Below are 14,759 nucleotides of genomic sequence, written 5' to 3'. Positions count from 1 at the left end.
ATAACCCTATAGGAGAGCATACTATTGCCATTTTCCTAAACCAATTGAATTTGTAAGTATATTCTAACCTTTATAGCTACAGATAAGTTTAGCTGTCACCCATTCATTAAAGAAGCTATTTTGCTACAGACAGAGATTACTACAGAAATCCACAACGAGTCAAAATGGTGACCATGGGGTGCCCAACCCCAGCTGGTACATCTACAAACAATCCCTGCATTGAATGCTGAAGGAACATAGCAGAAGTGTGTGTGGTGGGGGGGGGGCTAGAAAGACTGTAAGAGCCAGAGGACCAAGACACTTGCAGTGAAATAGTGTCTTCTAGACATGGCAGGGATGCTGTACCCATGAGAGCTCAACAATATGGTTGCATAAACAAGACCTGCATAATGGCAGTATCAGTTGATATCCTAATGCAGATTGGGGAAATTTCACAAGGCCCTACCCCTAGATGATGAACCATTGGTGATCAATGGCTGCTGAGAGATGGAGAATCTATCTTCTCCAGGGATAAATCCTGTTATGGTTATCTAATCTCAGGTGGTCAGAGCTAAGCACGTGTACATAAAAGCAGCACTAAATGGACTCAATATTGATAGACGTATATGTTAATAATAATTACGGAAGGGTCATGAACTTGAGAGGAGTAGGAGCCGTGGGAAGAGTTGGAGGGCAAGAGGGAGATGTGGAAATGATTTAAATACAGTACGCACATATGAAATTCTAAACAAACCCCAAAACTTTAAAAATATCTTTGCTGGAAAAGAAGAGAAAAAGGAGCAATTTGAAATGAGAAAATAGAAAAATAGTATTAATTTATAGTAGTAAAATACTGTCTTTAGTGATGGCAGTAACAAAGCTTCCATATTATGATGGATGCGGTAGTGCTGACTAATCTTTTCTTATGTTCTCTTTCTGTCCTGCCTGGCCCACACCCTCTAGAACATGACAGAGTTGCTCAGGGCTATGTTAGGAGGGGCCTGCAAGTAGGAAAAGGTTGTGCAATGCTCTGTGTATGAAATGATTTATCAGGATTTTGCTGAGTTTAGGTAAAAGATTAAGGCACACTTGAAATGCTACCTTGCCAAATGATCTCAAGTGACTGCAAAGGACAATATTTCAGGAACTACTTCCAGCTAAAACATGATTTCAGTTCTTAAAAACACCACAAGTCCATCTACGTTTCATCATAATTATTCTATGAACAAATCGAGACTATGTGCTATGGATTGTAGGCAGGTTTCATTGTAGCTTCCAAACAGGTACAGTGTGAAACAGAGCTGTTTCGGGGAAGAATTTTTCCACTGACCACATACACATTCACATAGTGTTTAATTGTGTTTTAATTCTGCAGTCACACAAACCTTTCCATTATTATTTGTTTTCTCAGACAAAGCCCTGCTCGGCTTTAGAGGGAATGATGCAAAGTCAGATTTTATTGACATTTCAGTTGAACCTATGCACAGACTTCTAAATTCAGTGTCTGAATCTTGGTGGTTTTCATTCTGGTTTGTCATCTTTACACAGTATAGATAGGTTGGTAAGAATCAGAGGTTTCAAGTTCTGTGGAATAACTGATAGACCCGGGAAAGTAGCCTTCTATGCCTTTGAGAGCTCTTGTTCCTGAAATAGAAACATCTCACCTTGAAAGTGTTGGAGAATGCTGAGTCATCTTCAGTGAAAACTGTGTGACACAGTCTTGACCTAATCAGATGAAGTAGAGCTGCCCAGCTCTTGTGTCACAATTTAAGCCATGCGTTCAACTGTGGCTAACCTTGTTTTCACGTTGCTAATCAAAACTCACATACGAAAACTCATGGGTTTCAACAAAAGTTAAAGAGTAACCTGGATTCCAAGAAAGTTCCAACTTAAAAAGTGCATTTAATAAGTGGAAGTGAATTTTCTCCCAAGAAAACCATAGCTCATTGAAAAGTTAAAATAATATGGAAAATTAAAAAAAAACCCAAGTAAAATTCATCATTATAACCAAATCACTTGACTTGTAATGTTTTGTATTGCTGTTATGTTATCACTTAATGTTTTCTATATTTCTTCTTTATCTTATTATTATTGTTAAATATAATTCAGCATTTAGAAAGAATATAAAAATATGTGAAAAGTAAGTTACGTATATTGCTTGTATTCTAATTGTCACTGTTTCCATTTGACATTTAGTAGTTTCTGAAAGCTATAATTCATATTATATATTTATGCTTATTAAATCCTATATAATTACTGGTCCAGAGGATAGTTTTAGCTGAAGTATTACTTACAATGTTTGTTATTATAAAGTATACTAAAGTGTATATGTATTAATATATATGTAATTCTTAACATCATAGAGACAAAAGCAATAAACTCACTATTTAAGCAACCTACTTAAAACATTGCTTTCCCTAAAACTTCTACTTTTTCTTGCTGTTTACACAGCACTACTTTCTTATTATGATTCACCTATATGCTGATAATAGATGCTACCTTAATTAATAGACACATTTTTAATAAACATAGAATCTATTTGAGTGAGCTAACCCAGACCCAGAAAGACAAGCATCACATTTTCTCTCATTTGTTGATGTTAGCTTTGAATCTTTAGATATATGTGTTTCATTTGGAAAATCCATAGAGGTCGGGAAATCAGTCAGGGATTTTGAGGGGTATCTTTTAAGGAAGGGAAGAGAGTCTGTGGTGATAAAAAGGGGTAAAGGAGAATAATGGAGCATGAAGGATAAAAAGGGTTAAATGAGAAATGGAGGGCAGTATAGAAGAGGGAATATAGGGAGGGATAAATACCACTAATGACCTTTGGAAAAAACATCATATGGAAACCTCCTACTGTAGAAACATCCTAATACATATGCATACACATATATAAAATATTTAAATGGAGTTACCATGTAATAGGGCACTAGGCATTACAGGCTAACAAATAAAAATGCCTGTGCCATCTTCTGCCTACAGAGTGGGAGAGAATCTGTGCCAGCTATGCATCTGGTAGAGGAAACATTTTTAGAATACACAAAGAACTCAAAAAACAAGGAATCAAAAAAACAAATGACCCAATTAAAAAATGAACTGCAGATCTGAACAGAGCATTCCCGGAAGAAGAAATAAAAATGGTTAAGAAATATCTTTAAAATGCTCAACTGCCTTAGTCATTAGGGAAATGCAAATTAAAACTACTTTAATATTTCATCTTACAATTAGCAACAAATACTGGTGAGGGTGTAGGGAAAGAAGAAATCCTCATTCATTGCTGGTGAGATTTCAAACTGGTGCAACCACTATGAAAATCAGTGTGGAGATTTCTCAAAAAATGGAAATAGATCTACCATTGACCAAGCTATACCACTCCTTGGCATATACCCAAACGACTCAATATCCTACCACAGATGTACTTGTTCAGCTAAGTTTATTGATACTCTTTTCACAAACTATGAAATAAAAACAGTTGAGGAATGAATAATGAAAATGGTACATTTAACACACAATAGAGTTCTATTTAGCTGTAAAGAAAAATGAAATTATGAAATTTGCAGGTAAATGGATAAAACTGGAACTGTTACATCGAGTGAGGTTCCCTAGATTCAGAAAAACAAGTGATGCATGTTCTCTCTCATTCGTGGATCCTAGCTCCGAATCTTTAGATGTGAGGAAATACCCTGAAGTAACTGCAGGAACCAGAAAAGTAGAATGGAACCATGGTGGGAGAGGGAAGAAAGAACTTGAGAGAGGGGGATAGTAGGACACAGGCATTATCAGAGGAGAAATGGAGAAAATGGGGGATACTTTAACTGGAAAGGGAGAAGGGAGGAGAGCTGGAAAAGAGAGATGAATAATAAATATTTAGGTGGGGTATTTATTTCATAAGCCTGCTGAAAATATACATATAATGAGGGCATGTGTATAGGTGAAGGCTGTATAACAAAAAACACAGCAAAGATATTATGCAGGCTGCTAAGGGAGAAAATCAACCAATGGTCCAACCAACCTTTAAAGCTTAGTAACCACAACGACTGGCCCAGCAAACTATCTCTATTGGTGAGGTGGTGGCACTTTTATCTAGGGGGTAATCATCAATTGGGCTTAAAGCCCTCTCAATGGATGGGAACTCATGGGTGACACTGTAAATATAGCCAAATACATATAGCTACAGAAGTCATCAATCCTAGAGAAAACCCTACTGTCATAGCTCTAGACAAATGAAATTTCGTATCATACGCTGAATAAGGAATCATTTTTCCCAAGGTCACTGGCTAGTGCAGTGGCTATATTATCATGAAACCAGTGTCTTCTTTGCTTTTATTTAAGCTAAAAGATTTCTGGAAGGTTTCCAGGCTAATTTTCTTCATTGTCAATACTTACCCAATCCAAGGGAATCAATTCTTCTCTGAATATTGTCCCCCAAATCTGGACGGGCTGTGATGCGGCACCTACGTGCTTTCATCTAAACTTTGGAGTTATTTTCCTAAGGCAGACTCACTCTGCTTCCTCCTCCAGTGTACTTGCCTGACATAATTTCATATTTTTATGGGTATATTTATTCATAGATTCTCCCAATTGAAATTCATTTCTTTGTAGTGCCCCGATATGTACACAGTATATATTAATGGAACCTGGACAATCAGAGGGAAGTGTGTGGCTGGGCAGCTCGCCCTGCTGTTTGCTTTGTTTTTTCTGGTACTTCTCTTGATGGAATGTTTCAGTATGTGTTTTGAATTTTTGATTTTCACTTCTCATGTGAAGCCCATTTTATCACTTATTCTCTCAAGAGCTCTTTGTGCCCTTGGTCGTTTATGTTTCCCTCCAGTCTAATTTTATAACTGGTTTTGCCAGATTCTAAAGAGTATTATTAATTATAGATTATTACATTGTGAAAAGCAGTCATTGATTTTTTTCTTAACTTCTGACTTACTTTACCTTATATATAAAAATGATTTTTTCTTGAGAAAGGATCTCTCTATAACCCCAGATTGGCCTCAATTCTACAGAGATCCACCTGCCTCTGCCTCCTGTGTGCTGGGATTAAAGGTATCCATCACCACACCTGTCTAGGCATTATTTTACTTTTTACTTATGTGTCTGTGTTTGTGTGTGGATTTGTGCAAGGAGGCCAGATGCACTGGCTCCCCTGTAGCTGAAGTTGCAGGTGGTTCTGAGTTGCCAGCATGGATGCTGAGAACCAAACTGATTCTCTGCAAGAGCAGTAGGGTGCACTCTTTTTTTTAAAAAATATTTTACTTATCATTTTAATTTTATGTGTATTCGTATATTGCCTGCATGTAGGTAAGCGCACCTGTGTCGTGCAATGCCTGCAGAGGATGTCGGATCCCCTGGAACTGGAATTATGGACAGTTGTTAGCTGCCATGTGGGTGCTGGGATTTGAACCTGGGTCTTCTGCAAGAACAACCAGTGTTCTTAACTTCTGAGCCATCTCTCCAGCCCCATATGGTGCATTCGTAATCACTGAGCCACTTCTGCAGTCTCTTGGTGTGTTTTCTTTATTGCTGATTTTTGTGGGTTTTTTCCTATTCTGATTTATATGTTATGTGTTTGGGAAAGAAATCATAACCTTTTTGCTAATGGCCACACCGGGATGTTTCTGAAATATACTTTAACCTATATTTTCCTAAGTGTCTTAGAATGTTTTTGTTAGGAATTTTAACTCTTACTTTGCTGAGAATCTCTCTCCCAGGTTTTAACACCAAAATGTTAGGAATTTGTAATTTTTAAAATATTTTATTTATTATTTTATGTATTTTATTTATTATTTTATTACGGATGTATTGCTTGCTAGTAGGTAGGTGTACCTGTGCCATGCAGTGGCTGCAGAGGTCAGAAGAGGGCCTCAGGTCCCCTGGAACTGGAGTTACAGATGGTTGTTAACCACCATGTGGGTTCTGGGAATCAAATCCAGGTCCTCTGCAAGAGAAGTCAGTGCTCTTAACTGCTGAGCCATCTCTCCAGTCCCACCAATTAGTAGTTTTAACTCTCTCCCAGGTTAGAACTGTCTCTCCCAGGTAAATGTTAGGGGTTAGGAGTTGAGTCACTGGTGGAAAAGAAAAACATCCAACCTCATACAATCTAAACTGACCTTTATCAGTCAATGAGGGGTGACCACTGACCAGCAGGAGTCTGCAGTAGCCACAGAGGCTGAACAGCAGGGGAGCTTAGGTACCTTTGTGTATGTAAATAGAGTCATGGAAGTTGGGTAGGGGAATTAGGTCCTATTTACAGAACTTCATTGTTGTGCTTTATGGGGGTCCTGGATGGGCTTGTTTACAAAACAAGAATTCCTTTATGAAGGTCTAACGAAGGACTAATGAAGGTCTCCCTTAAGGTTAAGCATACTTGGGCATTTTCTGGTAATTTTGCAATGCTAAATTTTCTAAAATTATGCAAACTTAGAAATATAGCCACAGAGATTTAACTGACATTAGTTACATTTAAGTTTAGATTTATTTTAACTTATTTTTGAAAAGGTTCAGGGGCTACTTTCCTTTAATATTTACCTGTAAGTTTAAGTCCTTCCTACTTTAATGGTCAGCAAACTGCGCTATGGGAAGAATTTCCATCAGCTTGCAAAATTTGCTTTTTCTTAGTTACTTCTTTGTTGACTGCCTTTTGAGCTATTTAATTGTATGTGGCCCAGTTGAAGCTGTCAAATTGTCTTTGCACAGCTCATGGGATTGTAGTTATACGTTTATAAACAGAAACTTAGCTCTGTTGGAGAAAAAAAAATGAAAAGGTGCAAGATTAGGTTAACCTCATAGTGGGGAAATGCAAACTGCTGACATCAGTAAAAAGAAACAGTCTTGTCACATTACAGAAACATCGAGGCTACTCCAATGTTTTGAAGTAGTTGTGTATCCCTCCTTACCTGGCAGTATTGACAACACTCACAAGTTACATGGTTGAAAGAGCATTTTAAAATAATGTATCTTGGGGTTGGAGAGGTGGCTCAGTATTTTAGGAGCACTGGTTGCTCTTGCAGAGGACCTGGGTTTGATTCCCAGCACCCACATGGCAGTTAATATCTGTCCATAACTTCAGTTCCAGAGGATCTGATGCCCTCTTCTGACATGGGTGCACTTATGTACATGTAGGCAATAACTCATACACATACAGTAAAAAATAAATATTAAATGTGCTTCAAATGTATGTTTACATAGTGAGTCATCTTATTTTCATCTGCTTAATAATGACCATCCGTGTTTTAATACTCCTTTGTGACTAGAATTCTCATTCTTTTGCTTTTCACTCACCAAACAGATGTTGTAAAGCTCTTGCTATGAGCTGCTTACTCTTCTAGATGATGGGAATAAAATAAAAGGAGTACTGATAGTAACAAGACATGTAGGCTCCTAAAGATGGCATGTGCAGGAATGCAGGTAGGAGAGGCACTTGCTCTGCCTGAATGGTGGGAGGTTGCTCAGATGGTTGCCATGTGCTCATTCATTACTACTTAGCAGAACTCATCACCCTTACAGCAGTTCATATGGGGAAATGTAGTGCTGTGTTCTGAAACAGCTGTCTGTCTAAAATACCGCACTGTCCCTTTTTTTCGGTTTTTAAGTTTTGTTCATCTATGGCACACAAATATCTAAACTTGAAAAGTTGAAAGCTTCAAGAATATACTGCCAACATTATGTTCTCTGTCATATGTGTTCTTAACCACATAGGAAGGCGCTTGAGAATATATAAATATATCTGAAGCATCTGCAGTGCACACAGGTTCTCTAGGTAAGGGCGGATTGACTGTATAGTGTACATCTCAAAGGAGGCATAAAGCTTCCCTATCAGTTCAGGTCCATTCAGAAGTTGACTTTAGGAGTTGGGAACATCTGAAAAACTTAGAAATATATCTATAGAGGGGCTAAGGAGATGGATTAGTGCCAAGAGTGCTGGATCCAGAAGCATGAAGACCTGTGTTTGGATCCCAAAGCCCATATAAAAGACAAAAGCAATGGGGGGGGGTCAGAGACAGGAGGATCACTAGGACTTGCTGGCTAGCAGCTTAGCTCCAGGTTCAGTAGGAGTCAGAGACTCTGTCTCAATGGAACAAGGCAGAGAATGACAGAGCAGGACACCTGACATCCTCCTTTGGCTTCTGCATGTGAGCATAGATGTACATACCCCCCTATACATATGCACATACATCACATTCACACACACACACACACACACACACACACACACACTCAAAATACAACCATAGAGAACATGAGGTGTCTAGGACAGAGCTCAGGATAGCCCCCAGAAGCTTTAGGATGTTCGTTCATTCAGGATATTGAGCACATGTGTGAGTGAAGAAGAAGCCATTCCCATGGGAAACTGGGCAGGGATGCAGCGGAAATTGTCACAGGAAGAAGTTATAAAAAATAGTTGGAGAGGATTTGGCACATCCTCTAAACTAGTAAATAGACTAAGAAATTTTTTTTGCAGTCGTCCTATAAGGACTTAGCATTTTTAATATTTTGTAGAGAGGAATCTTGAGGTTTTTGGTATAATGCATGAAAATCATAAATCCTCTGTATAACTTACTATAAACATATTTGAGAGATCTATCTAGTTCTCAGCAACTTTATCAACTGTTCCTTCTTCCTTGTGGAATGGTCTCTCAGAAGTTCCATGCTTATAAAATAACTCTACCTTCTCCATACAGCCATGGTTGTTTGGTACAGAGGTGAAAATTTGACCCATAGGTGATCCAACCACATTCCCTTCACTGGGATTTAGAACAGGAACTGAGGAACACTCTTTCCCTTATGTTGTTGCAGCACTAACTTCAGGTGGGAAGATGCGGGCAGCTATATTCTACCTTGCAGCCAGGGTAGAGGAAGCTGCTTTGTGGAGAGAGCAGAGCAGAAAGCAGCTGTCATAGCAGAGAGGTGAGAGCCAGGAGGGCCCTGCCTGGGTTTTGAGCCATTTTCCACTTTCCAGAGCCAGTGCTTGAGAACATGGGCAGGGAAGGCTTGGATCCTCAACATACTTTTTTATTTTTGATATATGAAGGTATAAATATTATTTTTATCTTGAACTTCTAAAAGAACTTTAAAGTATAGACATTATTTATTATTTTGTAATAATGGCTAACTTACCACTCTAGTTGCTTTATTGTCTGAAGCAGTCTAACAAGGCACACACTGAGAAGTCTCATCTTTACATCTTTCTCCCTGTCTACCCATTCCTCTCCTCTCATATGTTGCCACTTATGAGAGTGGCTTCTAGGCTTCTTAGGTCTCCTTGGAGAACTTTGCCCATGTAAATGCAAACAAACATAGACATAGGCGGTTCATGTTTATTTCACTCCTAAGGTACTCTGTCAGTTACACTGCTCAGTATTATTTTTCTACATAAAGATATCCTAGATATGTATTTCCATATCAATACACAGGCTATCTCTCTCTATCAATCATCTATCTATTTATAATCTATAGCAAATCTATTATCTATCTATCTTCATCATCATCATCAATGTATGTATGTATGTATGTATGTATCTATCATCTATCTATCATCTACTTATCTATCTATCATCTATCTACCTGTCTTCCTTCTTTCCTATCTTTTCCTCCTTTCTTTCTTTCACAATCATATCATATTTCACTGTATGGCTGAAATATACTCCATTTAATCAGTATCTTATGGATATGTATGTTGGATTCTGGATATTTCTGGTCTTTTGTGATTATAAACAATACCAGGTAAATAACACTAATAGGTCTCCTTTAATTAAAGGGAATTCTTTAGGATCTGCAGCATCGACTCACATGGTTTGAATTATAAGACTACTTATAAATATAAAAACCTTAAAAACCAGATATAAATTTCTCATAAGGATTATTCACATAACAAATTTAAACTTTAAGTGAAACTAAGGTTATACCATTCTGTAACTGATGCCATTTTGATGGATCTATATCCTCCTCTCCCTGTGAACCTGGCTGCTACTGCTACTGATCCTTTATCACCATGTGCTGTGTGATGAGCTGATTTCTTTCCTTCACACGTTTTTTCTCTCTTTGTACTATCACCCAAACTCTACCTTTCCCTTTTCTATTCATCACATCCATTAAATTCCCCTCATTGGATCTCAGAGAATTAGAACACTCAATGGCCTTAAAGCAACTGTGAACACAAATTTGCTGGTCATCCAATGATCTAGAATTTGCTGACCCTAATTTTTGAAATAATATATAAATTCTTTGCAAGAAACAGCACTCAGTTTTGCAGAGAAACACTGATTACTATCTTCTGTGGTAGGAATAATGCCAGTGGGCAAATGATCCTTTGCAAGCTCACCCACAGCATGGTTGTTGATCATAATACCATGCTTTGGGGATTCAACCAAGTTTATATAAATCATTTTCCATGGTCCCTTGAACCCCAGAGCCCCAGCCTGACTTCATGTCTCTGTCTCAAACAGCTCTCCTTCTCATGAGGGCTTGTTAGTTGTTTCCTGTGTTCCCCCAGTTTACTGCCTCCCAACTCGAGATGAGGAGTCCCAGATTTGGATATTGGATATTCTGTTGCTGCTGCTTACCCCCGCCACCCCCGCCCCCGACAATGCAGGGCTTCCAGGTGATGGCCCAAGTCCTATATACTGGAGCTACTGACAAGGCCTTCCCTCAAACCTTGGAATCCTTGAGAGGACAGTGGTGAGAACCTACCCATTCTGGCTACAGTGTCTGAGCCAGCTAGAGAGTCAAGAACAGGTGGACATTCCTTAGCTGCTGCTTCCTGGAGTCACGTGTCTCTGTCATCCAGTTGCTTTTGGAACACCAAAAGTGCTTGGGGACTTTGACCCACGTCCTCATTCCTAATGAAACTAGTATTTCTAGGACTCTTTTTTGCCATATTCTTTTTAAACATTCATAAGACAATTGTGGCCATAATGAACATTTTTGATAGGCACAATTACTATGCTAAAGAACTGCAATTATTAGGAGGTACTCACAGTCAGAAAACCCCATGTATAATTCCCTTAACAAAACAGTTCAGGGAGAGGTTAAAAAAGTTTAAAATTGTGGTCATTTGGAATTTCCTGCTGTGGTAAATATTCAGGTAAGTTACCCAAGTCTGGGGGGCACCTTCTGTCGTTCAAGCTGTCCCCATAGCCTTGTTCATGACACTTTGTTAAAGATCAAGACCTAACTTGTGTTTCTGACTTCCTCAATAGAATAAGAATTCAGCAGAGAATTATAGTGATCATGTCACGCAGCACTTACAAGGCATGGGCTAAGACATGCTGCTGCTGTATTCACTTACTCATTACATGTACTCTGTGGTTAAGGACTATTGTTATTCTCCTGTCATGGATGAGAACCTTAAAGGATGATATTCATTGTCACCTTGACTGGATTGAAGGATATCTAAGGGATTGTAAAACATACATACTTCTCTGAGGAAGTTTCTAGAGAATAGTAATAGTGTATCAGTCAACCGAAGTTGGGGAAACCTGCTCTGATTGCGAGCAACACAATCAAGTAGGCTGGGGTGGGGGAGGCAGATGGAATAAGAAAGTGAAAGGGGAAGGCATCTCATTCCGGCCCTTAACCCTCCCCTAGCAGGTGCATTTTCTGCTGCTGTCAACCATGGACATCAGATTCCAGGTTCTTCAGCCTTTGCCCCAGTGTACTGAAGGGAAGTTCAGGTCTTCAGCCTCAGCTCAGGGCTGCATTATTGGCCTCTCTAATAGTCTGAGGTTTCTGCTTCTTTGACTGGAACACACATGGGTTTCCTTGGTTATCTAGCTTGCAGATGACCATTGTGGGACTATTTAGCCTCTGACTGTATATGGCAATGTAATGACCGCCATTTATAATGATATATTCTATTAGTTATGTTCCTTTGGTGAACCCTGCCTTATATAAGATCACGGAGTCCAGGTCAGGTAAGTTAGCTTGTTGGATATTACTTAGTAGTGTGGGGTAGGACTAAGGTTTGAACTGGAGTCATTCTGACATTGGAGCCTAGGATATTCAGTGGTGTGTTTCTAGGCTCTTCTATGGCTTATACTTTTGGATATTGAGTATAAAGGAAGAGTTAATGATGTTGTTGCTAAAATTTTGTTAAATGATGTGTGAACTATAACAGCTGAAAACACTTTCAGATATGCCACACACTGCATTTATTTTTGCTATCACATTTAAATATTAAAATAATAACATGGATTAATAAAGACATCCAAACGAATAATATGAATTTAATTTAAATGAATTATATCATGAGGGATGGGAAATTAATAACCTGCCTAATATCACTTGGAATGTGATGTCGGTGTGGAATTTGGCTGGCCCACTCTTGTTAGCTTCTCTGGCCCAGAGACCTGGAGACTCTACCAGCCCTGACTTTGAGATGTCTTTGAAGCTGCAGTTTACTATTTTTATACTGTTTCAAAGGCAATAGTTCTTAGAAAATAGTGGACTCACCTGGGTGCGTGGAGTTGGGACAGTGGCTGGAGTGAAGTTGGTGTGCTGAGAGGTGTAGAGTCCACAATTAAAACTCTGAGGTAGGGGATCCTGGAGAGATGGCTCAGTGCTTTAGAGCACTGGCTGCTCTTGCAGAGGACCTGGGTTCAGTTCCCAGCACCCACATGGTCCTAACAGCTAACAGCTGTCCATAACTCCAGTTCTAGGGGATCCGACATCTTCTGACGTCCATGGGCATTGCCCAATATGGGTGCACTTACACACATGCAGGCAATATACTCACACATGTAAAATAAAATAAAAATAATAAAATGTAAAACGACAACAACAAAACCCCCCAAAACTCTGAAGTAGGGAAACAGGGAGACATGTTAGCTTTGAGGCTTTTCATATTTTTAAAGGTTCAGTTCATTAAGGAATCAGATGTTAGAACTACCAGAAATGTGGCAAAGCTGAACCGTGAACTGGGATCTGTGCAAATACCCTCTCGGCTTCCGTTCACAAGAGACTGATACCACAATGGAGAAAGGCAAAGGAAAAGTTGAGACGATAATAGAGGAATTTTTGGAGAAATATAAAATGTCAGTATTGGTGGTTTCCTTACCGAATTCACAAGCATACCACAACGGCAGACACAGAACATCATGCTTCAAGAAGTGGTGGCAACATTTCAGTGATCCTGAAATAATAGTAACTGGGAACAGAAATGAGTTTGCCAGGTGCTTTGAATGAGATATCTTCGAGGTTTTATATGAAATTTTCATACCAAAGACTATGTATTACATTAGGATCATGAATATAATATAATATAAATAAAAAGTATAAAGATGTGTGGTCAAAACTAAAGTTCACATTTGCTAACAAAGCTAATCTATGGAAACACAGTCCTACAAGCTCCTAGGAACCTGCCCATATGATTCTATGGCAATAGTGTCAGCATACACAAGTCCCATGCAGACTCAGGCAGACAAAAACCCAGCATAGAACTGGGAAAATGAACAGCAGATCCCAATCTTATTTGAAGAAATATTGGTAACTGATTGCTATTAGGTGAAGAAGAGCTGATCTTCCTAAAACAAGGGACTCTAGATAGGGCTGACTAGACTCAGCAAATGGACTTGCACTGGGGAATGTCTGGGGACACTGACTTGACATCAAGTGGGCCTTAGGGTTGACAGAGTATATGGGCTCCATGGTGCCAGTGGAGGCAGGGTAAAAAAGATGATTAAGATTGTTTGAGATGTTCTGTATGAAACACAAAAATTCAATAAAAACCAATTTTAAAACTGCTATTTTATTATTTATTTATTTTTTATTTATCTGTTTTTATTTTATGCGTATGAATGCTTTATCTACATATGTGCAAATGCACCTGTGTCATGTAGTGCCCACAGAGTCCAAAAGGGGGTCAGATCCCCTGAAACTAGAGCCATGGACAGTTGTTAGCTTCCATGTGGTGCTGGTAATTGAATCTAGTCTTCTGCAAGAGCAGCCAGTGTTCTTAACTGCTGAGGCGTCTCTCTAACCCCTCACATGCTATTCTGAACTCTCATTGTTCTTGGACTTATTTAAAGAAGTAGACACTGTGTCATTACTCTCATTTTACAGATGAAGAACCTGAGCAGAATGAGAACAGATAGCTTGCCTAAAGTCACAGAGCTTGCCAATGGCAGAGCTGCCTGTGCCCAGAGCACACACTCTTAGAAATCGAACTGTGTTTCTCTTGCATAAACAAGCACCATGAATCAACTATATAGCTATCATATATTGCACACAGATGTGAAACAAGAATAGTAAGTTTCCAAGAGTCTAGTAATACCCTGAGAGGTCAAGTGTTCAGATAAACTTGGATTCCAAAGCTGTGTGAGTAGGGCTAGTTACCGACTGATGTAACCTGGCAGCTGTTGATCCAAACTATCATGGCAACCCAAACTTCCTCACACAGACACTCATTGTCACATGCCACAATAACTTTGTTCATTTCATCCCTTTGAACAAAGTTCTAGTAATGTTATAGACAAATAATTTCAAGCTCAAGTATAAATTTTGATAGGAAATTATTTTAAACTGATAACAATCACTAATTTTATTATAGAAAGAAAGAAATCCTGTCTGGACCAGCGGTAGATACTTTTAAATTTTTAGAATATGTGTCCATTTAAATGTTTTCTGAAGAGAGTGGACAAAAGGTGCTTATGTGAACCTCTGGTAAAAATATGTAGAGGTATCACTTCTGATAAATCCTAATAAGCTTAAATATATGTAATATGTCTACATAAATGTAATAAATAGTAATACATACAATATAGAAATGTCTTAGGCAT

The sequence above is a fragment of the Nannospalax galili genome, unplaced genomic scaffold (genome assembly GCF_000622305.1).
Source record: "Nannospalax galili isolate Female #2095 unplaced genomic scaffold, S.galili_v1.0 scaffold383, whole genome shotgun sequence".
Lineage (NCBI taxonomy): Eukaryota > Metazoa > Chordata > Mammalia > Rodentia > Spalacidae > Nannospalax > Nannospalax galili.
The sequence above is the reverse complement of the archived record's forward strand: the minus strand, read 5'-3'. Positions refer to the sequence as shown.